General features: G+C 33.3%; 1 non-coding gene and 1 pseudogene across 1 annotated transcript; both read right to left on the bottom strand.

Moving 5' to 3' along the window:
* Positions 1-20,900, bottom strand: part of LOC110638368 (tocopherol O-methyltransferase, chloroplastic-like) — a 31,447-nt pseudogene extending 10,547 nt beyond the window's left edge.
* LOC131177487 (small nucleolar RNA R71) lies at positions 5,812-5,919 on the bottom strand. Its single transcript, XR_009146952.1, has one exon. It is a non-coding gene; the product is annotated as a small nucleolar RNA R71 (small nucleolar RNA).
* Positions 20,901-21,116: the final 216 nt, after the last annotated feature.

Genomic DNA, 21,116 nt, shown 5'->3' with positions numbered 1-21,116 from the left:
GACACTTAGCACAATGTGATTGTGTCAATTAAACCTAGAACCAATCAGAAGGTGACATGTGGCAAGGGTTTTAAGTGATGATCTAACTATATAAGTGTTGTTATGAAAGAACAAATAACATAAGCTGCTGCCTCTTCTTTGTGCCCCCACCTTGAAAGGCTTCTCCCTTCTCTTCTTCTTCATCTCTCATCTATTCAAAGAGATTAGCAAACAATTTCTTGAATTAAAAATACTAGAAATTATTTCTAGTGTCTTGTTTACATCTGTAATCTCTCAAAATGTAAAACTTGATTTTCTAATTCATAGAAAAAGCTTTAGAAGCTGTGATCTTGGTGTGGACAAGCTAGAGGGACAACATCTGGTGTCCTAAAGAAGCATCCCAAAGGTACAAATACGCTGCAGTGTATCAAGAGGTTAGTGTACTTGTTCTTGATCTAATCTAGGGTTCTAATAATTAATCTGATTAATTCTAAAATCTTAAATGGCAAATGTAGATCCAAAAGCATATTAAAAGAGTTTTAATACGCTATTTATCATTGAAATCAAATAGATAAAAATGAATCTTGCATGATGCATGTGACCCTAGGTGAAAAATTTTTGAATTCAATGATATAAACTTGTGTTTTTCATGCTTCCGCTCTTTCAGTTTTAATATTCTGTAAAAGCAGCTAGCTCATTTAGTTTGTGTTGCATGCATGTAAAATGATTTAATTGTTGCAAATTTTATCATTATCTAAACAATAATGATCTAATCCTTAGTTTGAAAGGAAGTATTGTTTACCTCAAGAGAAAGAGACTCGAGTATTTCAACATAATCAGCAGTAGAACACCATTCTGGAGATAATTAGCATCACATATCTTCTTCAGATGTTCTTTTTCCCATGTCTGCAAAGATTCTTTAGAAGAGCTGAGATTCTTATGACACCATGTTACCATAATAAATTTGGCTCCTGGGGCTGCAAATCTAGCCAATTCACTAACAAACTGCCAGTAGGAGAAAAAGGGTCATGCCTTGATTTAAGAAATTCAACTATACATGTCTTTAATTTCAGCCTTGATGAATCAAACTTGGATTAATAATGGATAGAAACCTTTCGCTTGTCAAGCATATGTTCTCCACTCTCCACTGACCAGACCAGATCAAACTGCCCATCTAGAAATGGTTGGTCTAAAGCATCTGCAACTTGGAAGGAAACCTGCTAATTATGATAAAAAAACTTAATACCAAATCAACAATTAGATTAAATAAAAAATAGTAAATATAGATCACAAACAAACAATAAAATTCAAATGATAACAATATAAAATCAAGAGAAAAAATGATTAGAGTAGCCTGTGAATTTGTGGATTGAAGCACGCTGAATTTTAGCGCTACCCTTTGAGAGGAAACGGTCCGTCTGCACCGAATAATCAATCAACCACGTCCCTCTCGCAAGATACTTCAATTAGTTGGAGCTCTTGTATTCAGCTAAGAATTCCTCGAACCGATTATTCTTAATGCTCAGAATTTATTGATCGATATACCAAAAAATATCAGATAGAAAAATTGCTTCCTTTGGTAGTGTAAAAAAGATTGCTGGAAGATGTAATAAATAAATAAATATAGAACGAATATATAACAATCAATTCGTGATAGATAGAAGAAAACAAGATTAAAGGTTAGATGGGATTTAGTGGAGAGTGCGTGACGATAATGGGTGGTTCATGAACAGAAAAAATATGTGTTTTTCAACGACTAAAAAATTCATAGTTTTAATCCACTAATCAGAGATATTATGCTACTAATACTTAAAAGTAGCAACCAAGTAACGTTAAAAAATAAAAATAAAATTAGTTCCCAAAAAATAGGGAATAAACTTTACTGGGCCAAAAAGTTTTTTTTTTTATTTTAAATTTTAAATAAAAAATCCAACATTCCCCCACATGATTTAAAATTTAATTAATTCTGAGTATATAATACTGTGTAATAGGCGTTAGGTACCTTCAGGGTTTGAACCTACCCTTAGTGTTAGTGAGTTTTAATATGAAAGAATATAGTAACATAAATATTTTAAACTAGTCCTTTTTGAACCAGATTAAAATTCATCACACACACAGTATAAGAAATCATCTAGGTTCTATCAGTGTTGTGTTTTACGGTCATGCACAAGTATCTATTTCATGAGCGTCTTTAGAAAATTGCCCAAATTTTCACAGTGACGACCCCACCACCACACTCACTAGGTGAACCCTTCAAGAGCAATCTGTTATCATTAGCGAGCAAAAAAATATGCCATTGGGTTCATTTAGAATTTAATTCATCCTATACATCACAGTAGAGAGCACTACATCGTAAGAATGGAACTCAAAATTTTTCCGCAATAATAAAATTATTATGTGCTCTCCCTCGTTACCATACAGTTTCATTTTTACCCATTGAACTTTATTCATGGGATCACCATACCTCTAAAGACGGGTGTCCACTGTGGCAACTACTCTATAGGCTTCAATCCCATTCCCCTCGATGTTTGAAGAATTTGCTGATGTGCCAGTCCTTTGGTGAGCAGATCCACAATATTAGTTTCAGACCAGACAAAATCTAAAGAAATCACACCATGAGAAATCAAATGACGTATCGATTTATGTCTAACTATTAGGTGCCTCCTTTTTTCATTAAAATTTTTACTTTTAGCTCTAGCTATAGTAGCTTGACTGTCACAATGTATTTAAATTGGAGCTAAAGGTTTAACAATGAAACGCAAGTCATTCATAAAATTCTGAAGCCACTCTACTTCAGTACTAGTAGCATCTAAAGCCACTAATTCTGCTTCCATAGTAGAGTGAGAGATTATTGTTTGTTTTGCAGACTTCCATGAGACTGCACCACCACTCATGGTAAAAACATAACCACTAGTTGATTTAGTTTCTTCTGAATTAGAAATCCAATTAGCATCACTATAACCTTCCATTACTATAGGAAAACTACAATAATGAATAGCATAATCAACTGTTCCTTTAAGATATTTAAATACTCTTTCCAATGTATGCCAATGTAAAGAGTCTGGATTATGAGTATATCTACCTGATCTACCAATTGCGTATGCAATATCAAGCCTGGTATGATTAGCTAAATGCAATAATGCTCCTATTATTTGAGAGTATTTATATTGTGAAACACTTTCTCCAGTATTTTTTCTCAATTTAACTGCAGGATCAAAAGGACTAGATACAGGTGACACATTAGCATAATCAAACCTTTTCAATATTTTTTCAATATAGTGAGATTGAGTTAAAGCAATGTTGTTACCATTTCTTAATAATTTAATACCTAAAATTACATCAACTTGACCTAGATCCTTCATATCAAAATTACTAGATAAAAAATATTTGGTTGTATTGATAACATGGATATTACTACCAAAAATTAAAATATCATCTACATGCAAGCAAGGAATAACATAAGCATCACCAAATTTCTTACAGTAAACACATTTATGATCCATACATTTTGCATAGTCATTTAGGTTTAATTTTATAACCATTTTTATTTGATTATTAGCCATTTTTAGCTAATTTCATTAGTTAATTAGTTAGTTTTTCATAGTTGTCAATTTTGCATTAATTTGTAATTTTTACTTTGTTTTGTAGGAAAAATGGTGTTTTTGAAGGACTGAAGAGAATTTTGCCATTGAGGAGTGTCTTTTACAGCCAAAGATGTCAAAAATAGGTTTTCAAGCTGAATTATGCATTGACCAAATTGTGCATAACTTGCATAAGCTATGCGGTCTGCATAAGGAGAAAGATCAACTGTTCAGAACCGGTGAAATGTGCATAAGGAGACAAAGATAGCTTATGCACATTCTCGCCTCCCTTATGCACCTTCACGGAATTGTGCATAACCTATGCACCAAGTCATGCGATTTCGCATAAGTGACTCAGAACGTAGCGCATAAGGGACTGCATAACTTATGCGATCCACTTATCTGATCCCATAAAGTTCATTAATGAGTGAGAAGATTCCCTCAATCAATTCCTCCTAGAACATACTATTTTAGGGCTCCATGTCGGAAAAATGCTATAAATAGTCCCATTTTCTCATTTTAGAGAGGAGGCAAGGAGAAAAGAAGAAGAGGAGAAGAGAGCGAGAATTTGAGGAGTCATTTTCACCTTCCACACCATTTTTAACCAAGATTTGCATTTCTTCCTTCTTTTACATTTTTCTACATTTCTAGTGTTTAATTTCTTACTTCTTAGCTTAGATTAAAGCTTTATTTCCATTTAAACTCATCATATCTTGTAAGCATTATGGATAGTGAGTAGTTTACTTTTGATTCTGATTAACGGATGTAATATTTTAGTTATTTTTGTGGATTTGAGTAGGTTAGTCCCAATTTAATGAATTTATGAGGTTTAATCCATTTCTTGTGTGCTTATTCACATGCTTAATGAAGGGCCCCATTAAGTTATGTTCTTAATCCTTGGTTGAAGCACCGAAAGGAGAAAACCAAGTGATAGTTAATCAAGAAATTGGACTTAATTAACTTAGATCTAGAAATAGACTAAGGGTTAAGAGGGTTTTAATAGATTGATTAAAGAACCTAATGGGTCTTGGTTAATTTTAACTCCACGAAAGTAGGATTAAGTTAATTAAGGCACTCTTTGTCTCACTCGAAAGAGTTTTCAAAGGATTTTAGAATTAATCTCCTTTAAACCCATAAATTTCATGGATTGGGCTAGCTAGGGAAAATCCCAAAATAGCTTGAATATGAAATCCCGAACTCCGGAATCGCCTTTTTATCATTGTTAATTTCTAATCGAATTTAATTACTTGCCATTTTGAATATTGCCATATTTGAATTTGCTTTATTTTAATTTGATGCAAATTTAGTTAAATCATTACATAGTTGAATAGATTATTAAATTTGCACATTTAGATTTCATACTCCATTACCCATTAAGTCATTATTTTAATTTCATAAATACTTCAATTTAGTCAACTTTTATATCGAAAATTCAATCATTAACACAACTCCTCGTGGGATCGATATTTTTCTATACTACTTGTACGACCCGTGCACTTGCGGTTGGGACGCATCAAGTTTTTGGCGCCGTTGCCGGGGAGTTGTTTGTTTAAGATTGAATTCTTGACTATTTTAGTTGTTTTTTTAGTTTTATCTCTGTTATCTTTTCATTATGTGTTTGTTTGTTCTTTTTCAGGTACTCTTAATCTTTTATGAGAAGAGCTAAAAGCACAAATGACACATCCTTGTTGTTTAATCCTGAAATTGAGAAGTTTTGTAGAGCCAACAAGAAAGAAACCAGAAAAAGAAAAGAAGCCTTGATAGAAACTGAATTAGAAGCAGACATGGCTGATGAAAGAATTAGAATTGGTGTTGGTAATGCTGGAAATGGTCAAAATAATGAAAATGCAGCCCATGGTGAAGAGGTAGTAAATGCTAATCTGCCTAGGGGAAGTATGATGGATCATGCTTTTCCTCGTTTTGATGACTTGAGAGAGAGTATAGCAAGACCAAGAATTGATGCAAATAGTTACAAGATGGATTTTGGAGTTCTTCAAATGATCCAAAACTCTCAATTTGGAGGACATCCTTCTGAAAATCCACACACACATTTGAAGAAATTTGCTATGATTTGCGACATGCAAAAACAACCTGGAGTGTCTGATGATGCAGCAAGGCTAAAATTGTTTCCATTCTCTTTGAAAGATAGAGCATTGGATTGGCTTGATTCTTTACCTCACAACTCAATTACAAATTGGGAGCAGCTCACTGATGTATTTCTTGCCCAATACTTTCCACCTGGAAAAACTCAAGAGTTGAGGAATCAAATGATTGCTTTTAGACCAAGAGAAGATGAGACTCTTTATGAGTCATGGATGAGATGGAAGGAGTTGGAGAGACAATGTCCACATCATGCCATTCCTAAATGGATGATAAACCAGAATTTTTACACAAATGTCACTCCTGCTATCAGAGGAATCATTGATGCTCAAACTGGAGGGGAATTCATCATTAAGCATGAAGATGAAGCTTATGAGTTATTAGAGAAAATAGCAAAGAACAGTCATCTATGGAGTAGTCCAAGAGGGTCAACTCCAACTCAAAAAAGGCAAGTTGCTGGAATGTATGAGCTTGATCCATTCAACATGATCAATGCCAAATTTGATGCACTCACTAATGTCCTTGCTAAGAAAATGGAGGATTTAAGTATGCTAGTCAGTTCATCATCATGCTCTGGAAGTTCTCAACAAGTTACTTATGCAGAAGGAACAATGAGCTGTGGAGTAGATTATCCTTCATATGCTTGGAGGAATCATCCCAATTTTTCATGGGAGAATCAGCAAAATCAAGCTTCAACTCAGAACTTTCCATCACAACAACAAGAGCATCAATACCAACAACCTAGGCAACCACCACCTAGTTTTCAGCAAAAGAATGCAAATACTGCACCTTTACCAAGACAGCAAGAACAAAGTTCCACCACAGAGGCTTTATTACAACAAATTCTTGCTAATCAAATTAAGCGTGATGAAGAGTTGAGAGAGATGAAAGCAAGGCTGGAACAAATGCAAACACACAATAGGATCTTTGGAAAATCAGATTGCACAACAAGCATGCTCATCAAGTACCAATTCTATGGGAAACTTCCTAGTCAAACAGAAAATCCAAGGAGCAATGTCATGCCATCACACCGAGGAGTGGTAAAATAGTGCATAATGAGAAGAGTGAAAAAGTGGAAAGAGAGAAAATGAGGAAGATTTTGAGGGAGATGAAAAACAAAAGAGTGAAAAAGGGAGTGCAAGAAAAGGTAAAGAGGAGGTTGGAGAGAAAGAAGAGAAATATATACCTCCAGAGCCTTACAAGCCACAGCTTCCCTTTCCACAGAGATTTCAAAAAGCCAAGCTTGATAAGCAATTTGGGAAGTTCTTAGAGGTTTTGAAGAAGCTATATATAAATGTGCCTTTTATTGATGCTCTTTCCCAAATGCCTTCTTATGCTAAGTTTCTAAAAGAAATTCTCTCAAATAAGAGGAGACTTAAAGATGATGAGACTGTAGCCTTAACTGAGGAATGCAGTGCTATCCTCCAAAGGAAACTTCCTCCAAAGCTCAAGGATCCAGGGAGTTTTTCAATTCCATGCCACATTGGGGAATCATGTTCTGTAAAAGCTTTATGTGATTTAGGGGCTAGTGTTAGCCTTATGCCCTCTCCATTTATGAGAAGCTCAATATGGGAGATCTTAAGCCAACCCACATTTCTCTTGATTGGTTGTGGATCAATTAAGTATCTGACGGGATTTTGGAGAATGTGCCTCTGAAGGTTGGGAAATTCTATATACCTGTTGACTTTGTCATCTTGGACATGGAAGAGGATTCTAATATCCCAATCATTTTGGGGAGGCCTTTCCTAGCTACAGCTGGTGCTTTGATTGACGTGAAAGGTGAAAAGCTTACTCTTAGAATCGGAGAGGATCAGTTAGTCTTCAATATTGGCAATGATAAGAAGAAGCAACATGAAGATGTAGACTCTTGTTTGAGAATTGATATAGTTGATGAGTTAGTAAAAGAGCACTTTAGAAAGAGCTATCCGAAGGCTTCTCTTGAAAGTTGTCTTATCCATGAAGGGAGTATCAATGATGAAAATCCAAAAGAGGCTGCATTTGCACAACATTTAAAGGGTAATCCATCTTGTCCTATGGCACCAATCTTTCAAGTTGAGCAAGTGGAGAAAAGTGAAGTAAAACAACCATCTCTCAAAGAAAAAGATGCACCAAAGGTTGTCAAGAAAGAAATGGTGGGATTTTTAGACAAAGCAACAAGGATCTTCTCATGTGATGGAAAGAAAATGAAGTATAGATTCATTGAAGCACCTATTGGAAACAGAGGCAACAAATTCCAATTTCAGCCACCATGAAACATGAAAAGAGTCTAGCTAAGGACTATAAATTAGCGCTCTTGGGAGGCATCCCAAGTCCTTTTATTTTGCTTTTGTTGATTTACTTTCATTTTCATTAATTTTGTTTTTATCTTAAATTTCCTCAAATTCAATTTTTGACATTATTAAATCTTGTCCCTTGTAGATGTATATCAATGAAGAAATTTGGTGAACTATTGGGAGCTGCAATCTAGTTATGCGGAGGAAAAATGCAATCTGCGAAAAGGAAAAGTCTGCGTGAGATAGATTACATCTGAAGTGCAATCTGGTTTTATGCAGAGAGGAAAAGAAATTCTGACAAAGAGGGTGTTTGCAGATGGCTTGTGTTTTTGGTGAGGTTGGGTGTGAGACTTTTAAGTATGTGTGATTTTAATCTTAATATGGTGGTAAGTGAGTCATTTTTGGTTTTGAGCTTCTTTGGGTTGTAGGATTCAAGGTAAAAATGCTGCATTTTCTTGGCATGACTTGGGGAGTTCATCATTTGTGAATAGATGCAACTTTATGCAGATTTTATTGAGTTTTAATGTGCTAAATGTTGATTTGCAGAATTTGAGTCAAAATGGCATGGGTCACAAATGCTTTTTATGCAGGATCCATCTTCTACAAGCTTGTGTGATGCATTTTTGATGAACTTTGTATATATTGATGTGTTTTTTGTGAAAATTTCTCATGGTTTATGCTTCATGGAATTATATTTCTTCATTTTAGGGTATTTTTCACACTTGCAAATCATGTTCCTTTGCAATCTTAATTTTGTTGAATTGTGCATAAGCAACTGCATAGCTTATGCAATCCTGCATAACCACAATTCTTGCCATTTTTCACCTTTATTGCAAGTGCATAAGGAGAGTGCATAGCTTATGCAACTCTGCATAACCTCATTTTGTCAAATTTCATATCTGTCAAACCTTGCATAAGGTGAGTGCATGACTTATGCACATTTGCATAACTTCAAATCCTTCATTTTCTCTCTCTGCCGAAGTTTGCATAAGGAGAGTGCATGACTTATGCATACGCATAACCAAAAATCCAAAACTCCAATTCTGCTGAAGGGTGCATAAGCAGAGTGCATAACCTATGCACTTCTGCATGACTAGAAACCCAGAAAAATCAAACCTGCCGAAGGGTGCATAAGGAAGGTGCATAAGTTATGCACTTCCGCATGACGAAAACTCAAAAATTCAAACTTGCGAGGGTGCATAAGCGAGTGCATAACCTATGCATACGCATGACCAACAACAGAAAAACCAAAGTTGCGAGACTGCATAAGCAATGTGCATAGCCTATGCATACGCATAACAAAAGATTATGAATTTCAAAACCCACCGCACAGTGCATAAGCAGAGTGCATAGCTTATGCACATCAGAATGACCACCAACCAAAGTTCCAAAAATTGCGAAAGCGCATAAGCGAGTGCATGACCTATGCATACGCATGACCCAAATTTCGAAAAACCAATGCCGAGAGGTGCATAAGAAGTGCATAACTTATGCACTCCCGCATGACTTCGCTCCTCAAAATTTCAAGACCAGCCGAGACTTGCATAAGGAGAGTGCATAACTTATGCACTTCCGCATGACCAAAAAAAAAAAAAAAAAAATTTTGCAAATATTTTACATAGCCTATGCAACCCTTATTGCCACTTATGCAGCACCGCATGGCTTATGCACCCTACTTATGCACAAAAAAAAAAAAAAAAAAAAAAAAAAAAAAAAAAAAAAATTTTGCAAATATTTTACATAGCCTATGCAACCCTTATTGCCACTTATGCAGCACCGCATGGCTTATGCACCTTACCTATGCACATGCTCTGGACAGCACTTAACTCTGCATAACCTGTGCAGCTTCTTATGCATTCCTTTATCTTGAATTCTCATACCAGGTAACTCTTTCTTTTTGCTCTTCATTTTTTACAATTCCTGGTCAATATTAGTTGCTTTGAGTTTTGGTTATCTGCTGCTTGAGACATTGAGGACAATGTCCAATTTTGAGTTTGGGGGTGCACATTTTGATTTTTGGCTTTACTTTTCACATTTTGAGTATAGGAGCATCTCATTCCATTCCATTTACATATATTGTAAATATTTTACATATACATCCATACACACATATACATAACACATTTACACACACATTATACATCACTTAGAAATTATACACTTTGCACACAAATAGACTTCTTCCATTTAGTTAATGCATTGCTCATTTTTAGGGATCATGCATCATGCATTAAAATCTTTTGCCAAATCCCTTGAGTATTGAAAAGTTGCCTATGAGAGTGATTTGACTTACCTTTAGTTGGGTTTGTGGATTGAAAGTTTCCTAAGAGGTGCAAAGTTTTGAAGTGTCTATCCCTTGCCTATATCTTCTTAGCCAAAAAGCCACCCAACTAGTCCTTTAGAGATTGGAGTGTTTAGAGGGAGTTATTGGATATAAGGTAGTCAAATGATGTCTCACCAATCCTAGAACAAATTTTCTAAACCTTTCAAGTGAAATATCGACTTATACTTGAAAAGAGAGATGATTAGGCATTCTTTGATTTAAACCTTCTCATTTTAAACCTTTGGCCCTTTTTTTCCTAATTAAAATTGACCTTTGAAAACCCCTTTGAGCCTTTTTATCCCTAATTTTTCTTGAAATCCTTATTGCTACCTAGCCAATGAACCAAACACTCCAACCATTTTCATGAGAATAATATTGAATATTAGGTACACTCTATAAAAAAAAAAAAAAAAAAAAAAGAAAAAAAATATACAATAAAAGGGAGAAGAAGTGCTTGTCATCTTTTAAAAGTGCTAGTATATGTGCTTTTCACTATTGTCATTCAAATTGAAAGAAATCCACCCAAAGTATTAAAAGAAATGAGTTTGGGGGTGGCAATTTTAGGGGCAATCATCAAAAGAAAATGCAAAATACAAGTTAAAGTATCAAAATGTCCCTCCATTTTTATCTGTTTTGTAAACTATGCTAGCACTTGACAATCCTCATTGTGTATTTCTCTCTCCCATATATAAAAAAAAAGAGAAAAACAAAAAAATATATAATAAGAAGTGTACCTTATGTTTAAAAATTGAAAATATTCTCATGCTTTGAATACTTTTTACCCATCTTTCTTCTTAGCCTCATTTTGAACCCCATGGCCCCATTACATCCCTAAAAAGACCTTTGATCTCTTGATAGTACTTGCTACATTAGTGGAGATAGGAGTAGGGAATTTGCCTATGGGATTGGAAAATCATCCATTCATTCATTTAATTCCATCATTCTATATAGAGACACTTTGACTATTGATTGTTCTAGAATTCCTTTTGAGTATAACTCTCTCTTTTGATTGGTTGGTTTGGGGATTTTGAATGATAATTGACTTGATGGCTAAGCGGTGAAAGCTTGGATAAGCATTAGATTCTTTGCATTTTGAAGGATGGGTATATGGATTGTTGGTATGGCTAAAGGTGTGTTTAGTTACTTTAATAGGTAATTTTCATAGCTCTTTGGATAAGGCACCCCTAAAAACTTTGCATCACATTCTAAAGTTTGCTTGAGGACAAGCAAAAGCTTGAGTTTGGGGGTATTTGATGCATACATTTTGCATAGTCATTTAGGTTTAATTTTATAACCATTTTTATTTGATTATTAGCCATTTTTAGCTAATTTCATTAGTTAATTAGTTAGTTTTTCATAGTTGTCAATTTTGCATTAATTTGTAATTTTTACTTTGTTTTGTAGGAAAAATGGTGTTTTTGAAGGACTGAAGAGAATTTTGCCATTGAGGAGTGTCTTTTACAGCCAAAGATGTCAAAAATAGGTTTTCAAGCTGAATTATGCATTGACCAAATTGTGCATAACTTGCCGCATAAGCTATGCAGATCTGCATAAGGAGAAAGATCACTGTTCCAGAACCAGCTGAAATGTGCATAAGGAGACAGCATAGCTTATGCACATTCTCGCCTCCCTTATGCACCTTCACGGAATTGTGCATAACCTATGCACCAAGTCATGCAGTTTCGCATAAGTGACTCAGAACCAGTAAGCGCATAAGGGTGCATAACTTATGCGATCCACTTATCTGATCCCATAAAGAGTTCATTAATGAGCTGGCAGAAGATTCCCTCAATCAATTCCTCCTAGAACATACTATTTTAGGGCTCCATGTCAGAAAAATGCTATAAATAGTCCCATTTTCTCATTTTAGAGAGGAGGCAAGGAGAAAAGAAGAAGAGGAGAAGAGAGGCAGAATTTGAGGAGTCATTTTCACCTTCCACACCATTTTTAACCAAGATTTGCAGATTTCTTCCTTCCTTTACATTTTTCTACATTTCTAGTGTTTAATTTCTTACTTCTTAGCTTAGATTAAAGCTTTATTTCCATTTAAACTCATCATATCTTGTAAGCATTATGGATAGTGAGTAGTTTACTTTTGATTCTGGAGTAAGGGATGTAATATTTTAGTTATTTTTGTGGATTTGAACTGGGTTAGTCCCAATTTAATGAATTTATGAGGTTTAATCCATTTCTTGTGTGCTTATTCACATGCTTAATGAAGGGCCCCATTAAGTTATGTTCTTAATCCTTGGTTGAAGAAAACCAAGTGATAGTTAATCAAGAAATTGGACTTAATTAACTTAGATCTAGAAATAGACTAAGGGTTAAGAGGGTTTTAATAGATTGATTAAAGAACCTAATGGGTCTTGGTTAATTTTAACTCCACGAAAGTAGGATTAAGTTAATTAAGGCACTCTTTGTCTCACTCGAAAGAGTTTTCAAAGGATTTTAGAATTAATCTCCTTTAAACCCATAAATTTCATGGATTGGGCTAGCTAGGGAAAATCCCAAAATAGCTTGAATATGAAATCCCGAACTCCGGAATCGCCTTTTTATCATTGTTAATTTCTAATCGAATTTAATTACTTGCCATTTTGAATATTGCCATATTTGAATTTGCTTTATTTTAATTTGATGCAAATTTAGTTAAATCATTACATAGTTGAATAGATTATTAAATTTGCACATTTAGATTTCATACTCCATTACCCATTAAGTCATTATTTTAATTTCATAAATACTTCAATTTAGTCAACTTTTATATCGAAAATTCAATCATTAACAATTTATCAACAATATTAATATTAAAACCATCAGATAACATAATCTTATCAAATTTTTCATGCCATTGTTTAGGAGCTTGTTTCAAACCATACAAGGATTTTACAAGCTTACACATTTTTCTCTCTTGTCCTGATACTACAAAACCTTCTAGTTGATTCATGTAAATTTCTTCTTCTAATTCACCATTTAAAGAAGTTGTCTTGACATCCATTTGATGAATATCTAGCTTATGGATAGAAGCTAAAGCAATCAAAAGTCTAATAGTAGTAATTTTAGAAACAGGCGCGTAAGTGTCAAAGAAATTTCCTCCTTCTTCTTGTTTAAAACCTTTAGCAACTAACCTAGCTTTAAATTTTTCTATGGAACCATCAGTCTTTAATTTTTTCTTAAAAACCCATTTACACCCTATTGTTTTGCAACCAGGTGGAAGATCAGACAAAACCCAAGTTTTATTAGAAGTAAGAGAATCCATCTCACCCTTAATTGCTTTTTTCCAAAATGGAGCATCAATAGAAATCATAGCATCATTATATGTTTTAGGTTCATCTTCAAGCAAGAAGGTGAAAAAATCAGTACCAAAAACTTTATTTTTTCTACTTCTCTTACTTCTTCTAGGTTCATATGAACTCACATTATTATGATTAGAACTAGAAGGACCCTCATTAACAGGTCTAGATAATACATTTTTCATAGGAAATATATTTTCAAAGAAACATGCATCTTTGTATTCCATAATAATATTATTAGAAATTTCAGAAATATTAGAATGTAATACTAGAAAACGATATGAATTCAAAGAATATCCAACAAAAGCACGATCAATAGTTTTAGGACCTATTTTTCTTTTTTTAGTAATAGGAATATTAACCTTAGCTAAACACCCCCACACTTTGAAATATTTCAAATAGGGTTTTTTGTTATTTCATAATTCATATGGTGTTTTACTAGAATTTTTATAAGGAATTCTATTTAAAATAAGACATGCAGAATACAAAGCCTCACTCCATAAATTATTAGGTAAACCAGAACTAAGCAACACGACATTAACCATATCCATTAAGGTCCTATTTTTTCTTTGTACTATTCCATTAGATTGAGGTGAGTATGGAGCAATAACTTGATGGATAATACCATGTAATTCACAAAAATCATTCATTTCATTAGAAGAATACTCACCACCTCTATCAGAACGTAAAATTTTTATTTTCCTTTCTAGTTGATTTTCAATTTCTGCTTTATAAACTTTTAATTTATCAAATAATTCACTTTTAGAATTAATTAAATACACATAGTAAAATTTAGAAAAATCATCAATAAATGTAATAAAATATCTCTTACCACCACAGGTCAAAACATTATTACTATCACAAATATCACAATAAATCAATTCTAACAAGCATGTTTCCCTTTTCACAGATTTAAAAGGTTTCTTGGGTTGTTTTGCTTGAACACAAATTTGACATTTATTCTTTTATTAATTTCATGTTTTGGAATTAAATCCAAACTCATCATTCTTTTCTTGGTATCAAAATTTACATGTCCAAGTCTACCATGCCAAAAATTATCACATTCAACATTAGTAACAGAAGTAAAATAAACTGCATTAATAGAAGAAGGCATTACATTCAACTTATAAAGTCCATCAACCAAATAACCTTTACCAATAAAATTACCATGTTTACTAATAACAACTTTATTGGAACTAAGAACAAGTTTAAAACCATGCTGATCTAATAAAGATGCACTAATTAAATTTTTCCTAATAGAAGGAACATGAAAGACTCTATCTAATACAAGAAAGTTTCCAGAAGACAATTCTAGTTTTATTTGGCCTTCTCCTAAGACTTGAGCCTCACTCCCATTTCCCATTCTCACAGATCTTGTGCCTGATACCTGATATGAAGCAAAATAATTTCTATCAGTGCACACATAAACATTAGCCCCAGAGTCTATCCACCACTCATTTGAGAAAATTATACTAGAATCATGTTAGAGACAAAGTACCTGTGAGATGGGGATTGGGAGTATCTCCAATGGTCACTACATTAGCTTGTGATTTTTTACTAGAAGGTGCCTTATTGTGTTGACCATGACGCTTGAAGTAATTTTTGGCAACATGATTGGTCTTTCCACAAACTCAACATTCTATACCATTTTTCTGATTAAAATTGTTACCTTTCATTTTGTTGTTGTTGTTCCCATTAAAATTCTTTTTGGATGCAACCTTCTTAAAATTCTTAGATTTTGGTTTGTGAAAATTTTCAACAACATGTGCCTTGGCTTGAAATTCAATTTTTTGGTTTTGGGGTTGTGTAAGACGATGCCTATCTTCAATTCTCAAGGAGACAAGCAATTCATCAAAAGAAAAATTTTTAGGTTTCTGTTTCAAACTTCTAGCAAAATCGGACCATGAAAGTGGTAATTTTTTAATAAGAGATGTAACCAAAATAGAATCATCAATTGAAACATCTTTTATTTTAATGTCAAAAATAATGTTTTCAAAATCATGAATTTGGTCAGAAACACTTTTTCCATCAACCATTTGAAAATCAAGCAATTTTTCAATTGAACATCTTTTCAAACCTTTTCTTCAGTGCCATATTTATAATCTAAAGCTTCCCACAATTTAAGAGCAGTTTTGATATGACAGAAAATATGATAAATATTATTAGACAAGACACTTAAGAGTTTTCCATGACATAAAATATCTTTATCAGTTAAATCATCATTAGCAGTAGTAGACTGACTAGTGGATGAAACAACTGCAACAGTTTTTTTAGTGGTAAAAACCGACTCTCTATCCTTAAATCCAATTAAAATTACAGAAAACAGTCCTAATTCAGTAAGCCAAAATTTCATTTGTTGTTGCCAACAAAGGGATGAAACAACTGCAACAGTTTTTTTAGTGGGAAAAACCGACTCTCTATCCTTAAATCCAATTAAAATTACAGAAAACAGTCCTAATTCAGTAAGCCAAAATTTCATTTGTTGTTGCCAACAAAGGAAATTTTGTCCAGTAAATTTTTCTGGTTTGCTAGACAAAAATTTCAACACATCCATTTCAACAATCAAGCACGAACGTTTTCCTCTCAAAGATTGATAGAAAAACTTAATACCAAATCAATAATCAGATTAAATAAAAAACAGTAAATATGGACTACAAACAAATAATAAAATTCAAATGATAACAATATAAAATCAAGAGAAAAAAGGATTAGAGTAGCCTGTGAATTTGTAGATTGAAGCACGGTGAATTTTGGCACTATCCTTTGAGAGGAAACGGCACGCCTGCACTGAGTAATCAATCAACCACATCCCTTTCACAAGATACATCAATCTGTTGGAGCTCTTGTGTGCAGCTAAGAGTTTCCCAAACCGATTATTCTCAATGCTCAGAATTTATGGATCGATATACCCAAAAATATCAGACAGAAAAATTGCTTCCTTTGATAAAGTAAAAAAGATTGCTAAAAGATGTAATAAATAAATAAATATAGAACGAATGTATAACAATCAATTCGTGATAGATAGAAAAAAATAATATTAAAGGTTAAATGGGATTTAGTAGAGAGTACATGACGATAATAGGTGGTTCATGAACAGAAAAAATATTTATTTTTAAACGACTAAAAAATCCCTAGTTTTAATCCACAAATCAGAGATATTATGCCACTAATCCTTAAAGTAGCAAGCAAGTAACATTAAAAAATAAAATAAAATTAGTTCCCAAAAAATAGGGAACAAACTTTACTGGGCCAAAAAGTTTTTTTTTATTTTTTTTATTTTAAATTTTAAATAAAAAATCCAACAAATTGTCGGAAAATAAACCTAATTCTGTCACCCAATTATCAAATCAAATATTTGAAAACATACGCAGTTACACACCTTGTCAGCCAGTCTTTTAGTAGCTGCTGGAGAATTGGCCCTCAGGACTTGGACAGGACTGAGAGAGATGCCTTGGCAATGAGCCCCAAATTTCTTTGCCAAGTACCTAGAGTTGTCTCCAATCCCACAGCCAACATCAACCACTTTCTTAGGCCACCTTTTTGGGTCCTCTGATATTCAGTCAAAAGGGGAAGAAAATGAATAGAAGCTTGTTTTTGTTCACATATAATAACTAAAGCACAAAAAATAAGGTGACTAGAGATTAAAAATGGCGATTCGAACTATTTTTATATAATCATCACCCTAAAATCTCTACACAACTGGGTGCATTAAATATACATTCTACTTATATAAATGGGAAAGTGGAGAGGTAGTCAAGTATAGTGCTATGAAAAAATCACTTCCACACGAAATAAAGAATACAAAATTTAACGTGATTTGGCATAAGCCTACTCCATCAAACAAATCCACTATCAAGAAAAAATAATTACAACCACTAATTATTTTTCTCACCCTCAAAATCACTCAAACAAAACTCATAAAATTCAACATACCTCTTTATTTTGTGAGCTCTCTGCAATACATTCCATATAATGGTTAACCAACTATTTATATATATAGGTCACTAAAATCTAGTCCTTTTAGAACTCTAATTACTAAACTTCATAATTTAAATTTTCTAAACTAATTATACTTCCTAAATTAATTATACTTCCTAAGTCCAATTGGACTTGGACTCTAACAATCTCTACCTCCAAGTCAAATAGAATTAGTCTTCACAATTTCTGTAAAAGTCAATTTTCTTTTGGGCACTTCCTTGCAATCTTGGTTGTTGATGTTGCCTCTTGCTTCCACTTGCATTCTTCCAATCAATGTGCTTCCTTCTAATTTGTAAAGATTCTTTGTACCAATCTTCTCACTCTTTGTGATCACAAGAGCACCTCGATTAACTCTCATGACTCCACCATAAATTGAACACCCATAACCCAAAGAATTTAATTTATCCAAGGAAATTAAGTTCCTTTCAAATTTAGGAACATATCTTACTTCATTGAACACTTTTACTTGATCACTATGCAGCTTGATCTTTACTCTTTCAATACCTTCAACTTCCATCTTGTTCCCATTGGCTAGCTTCACTTTTTCTCCTTGCTTTTCTTCAATCACATCAAACCACTCCTTCTTTGAGTAAATGTGGAATGGGCAAGCAGAATCCATTAACCACTCATCTTATAATGGATCTTTTGCCTTTTTCTTATCATTATCCATATTTAAACATTCCCCACCAACACCATCATCCGTTACAATTGCAGCAGTTTCTTATTTTTCTTTTCCGCGACTCTTCTTGAATTGTTTAAATTCTACAAAATCTTCCTTCATCTTCATACAACGGTATTAAATGTGACCCTTTTCATGATAGTAGTAGCATTCTTTATCTTCATGGTCTACTCGTGGTCTTGAGCTCGATCTACTATTCCTTCTCCAATTATTTCCACGTGTGGGGGAGAGGTTAAAAGTAAGAGGGCTTTATCTTATTCATCAACCTTCTCACCAACACTAGCAAATTGGATAATTAATTTATTAAAATATTAAGGTGATCTCTCACATCAGTACTTCATCCATTCTGAGTTGGTATAACTTCTTCTTTAAGTACAAGTGAATTGTGAGTGACTTTGATATGTACAGGCTCTTCAATTTTTTTTGCAAAACAACTGGCGAAGTCTCCTCCAAAACTTTGTACTTCACATCTGGGGCTAACGTCAATCTAATCGTACTCACATCCCTTAATTGAAGCTCTTCCCAATCATCATCTTTCATGGTCACCAGTTGCTTCTTGTTCAATGCTTTAATTAATCCTTATTGTACAAGGACATCCTTCACGGTGCTTTACCACAAATTAAAATTATTTTTTCTATCGAACGGCTCCACCTCAAATTTTGTGCTCACCATCTTTGACATCTCAAACCACAGCTCTGATACCACTTGTTGTGAAAAAATCATACCCACACAAAATAAAGAACACAAAATTTAACATAGTTTGACGTAAGCCTACTTCAAATCCACTATCAAGAAAAAATAATTACAACCACTAATTATTTTTTCCACCTTCAAAATTACTCAAACAAAACTCATGAAATTCAACATACCTCTCTACTTTGTGGGTTCTCTGCAATACATTTCATATAATGACCAACTAACTATTTATATATATGGACTACTAAAATTTAGCCTTTTTAAGACTTTAATTATTAAATTTTATAATTTAAATTCTACTAAACTTTCTAAACTAATTATATTTTCTAAATTAATTATACTTCTTAATTCTAATTACACTTGAACTCTAACATACAGAGATCTTGTAAGTTGGAAATGCCACAAAGCATCGATTATAGTCCCTTTGTGAGATAGAAACAAAGTCTACTGCCACTGTCACTGTGCTGAAATTAATCGGAAAGGAGAACATTCACCGGCTGCCAAGGAGTAGAATGTGAAGTATACAAATTGTGAGAGAGAGCATCACTGCTTCTAAAGTTTCTACTTTTACCCTTTGTTTGTTTTGAGAGGAATGGATAGAAAAGAGTGCAAATGCGATTTCTCAAATTTCTTTTGTTTATATAATAAATAGATAAAAGAAAATGAAGAAAAATAAAAAAAATTATATATTTCTCAATTTTCCTTCATTAATCCAAAATATTAGAATGAAATGAATAGAATTAAATATTATTTATATTAAAATTACTTATATATTCTTAACTTTGTATAATAACAAAATTAATTATAACCATTGCAATTAAGTAGTTTTATTAAAAGAAATTTTTTTTTCTTCTCAATTTTAATAAAATATTCAAACAGTTGAAAAGAAATTAATTTTTTTTTAACTTTTTATTTATCATTTTCAATTTCTGCTCATTTAATGATACAAGGTTAAAGTTTATGATAGCATGTCCCTATCACATTCCTTAAATTCCAAATAATAATAATATATAATATTTTTTTCCCTGCAAACAACATAGTCTAAAAGGAATTGGACATGCAAAAATTCCAAGCGGACACAAGCACATCAATTGGATTTCCAAATGGAATTTGACAGACTGAAAAATCGATTACAAGCAACTTAAATCGTTACTTTATCCAGCACCCTACTCACCAAAAATCAAGCCAAAATTTTTTGAGCGAACAAACACAAACCCCACATTGTAAACTAGAAACTAATAACCAATTCTGGACTATAAATTTACCATTTCAAAGGAAAAACTTGTGTAAATCTATGATAAATCAACTCCAACCAGAATTTCCTCATTTCAGGCTTGATCCATACATGACTAAAGAAAAGGGGAAAAAATGGGCAATCCTTTTGTTAGTGGACTGTGAATTGACCAAGAACACACACTTACCATCATCGATCCACTGGACGGTTCAGAGTTGGCTTTCTTTTTTTTTTTTTTTTTTTTTTTTTTTTTTACCCCGGTTTGTTATTATGGTGATTGATCATAAGTGTATAATAGTCGTATATACGAGGAGAAAAAAAGACAGAGATCGCAACAATAATAACAAACCGGGAACGCCACCGAACCGGAGGGCTTCTTCGATCATTTGGATCTGAGCAGCTCTATGATCGGACAGAGAACCGGAAACTTGGACATTGGGGTCGTAGAAACCATGGTGCATGTGGTCTCCCCATATATCTTCCCATACACCAGAGGACTCGTCATAAAATTCAGCTATGCCTTTCTTTAGCAAGGCCACTTGAGCTTCAGCGTCAGCGTCCATGTCAGTCGAGAGTACGGCCCTGACGGTTGTCGAACGGCGCCGGGAAAATGGCGGAGCGTGAGAAGTACGACGACGTGAATAGAAAAATAATTTGGATGGAGGATATTGATGGGAGAGGATTGAGGGCTGAAATGTGCAGCACTCCAGCAGCAAAGACATTGGTGGAGGTGATGGAATCCGTGGAGTGTACCACTCTGTTTGGATATGGGAAGGGTAAAAAGAAAATAAATGAAGGAAAATAAATTAGGCGTCAAGCTTTTTATTTAATTTTTTAATTATTTTATTATAATAATATTTTATATTTTAATTTTTTATTTAATTAAAATTTAATTTTAAATTAAAAATAAATTCTTATAATAAAAATATTATAATATATAATATTAATTATTATAATATTATTTTATTAAAATAATATTTATA

The sequence above is a fragment of the Hevea brasiliensis genome, unplaced genomic scaffold, assembly GCF_030052815.1.
Source record: "Hevea brasiliensis isolate MT/VB/25A 57/8 unplaced genomic scaffold, ASM3005281v1 Scaf5, whole genome shotgun sequence".
Classification (NCBI taxonomy): domain Eukaryota; kingdom Viridiplantae; phylum Streptophyta; class Magnoliopsida; order Malpighiales; family Euphorbiaceae; genus Hevea; species Hevea brasiliensis.
Note: the sequence above shows the minus strand (reverse complement) of the source record. Positions and strands in the feature narration are given on the sequence as shown.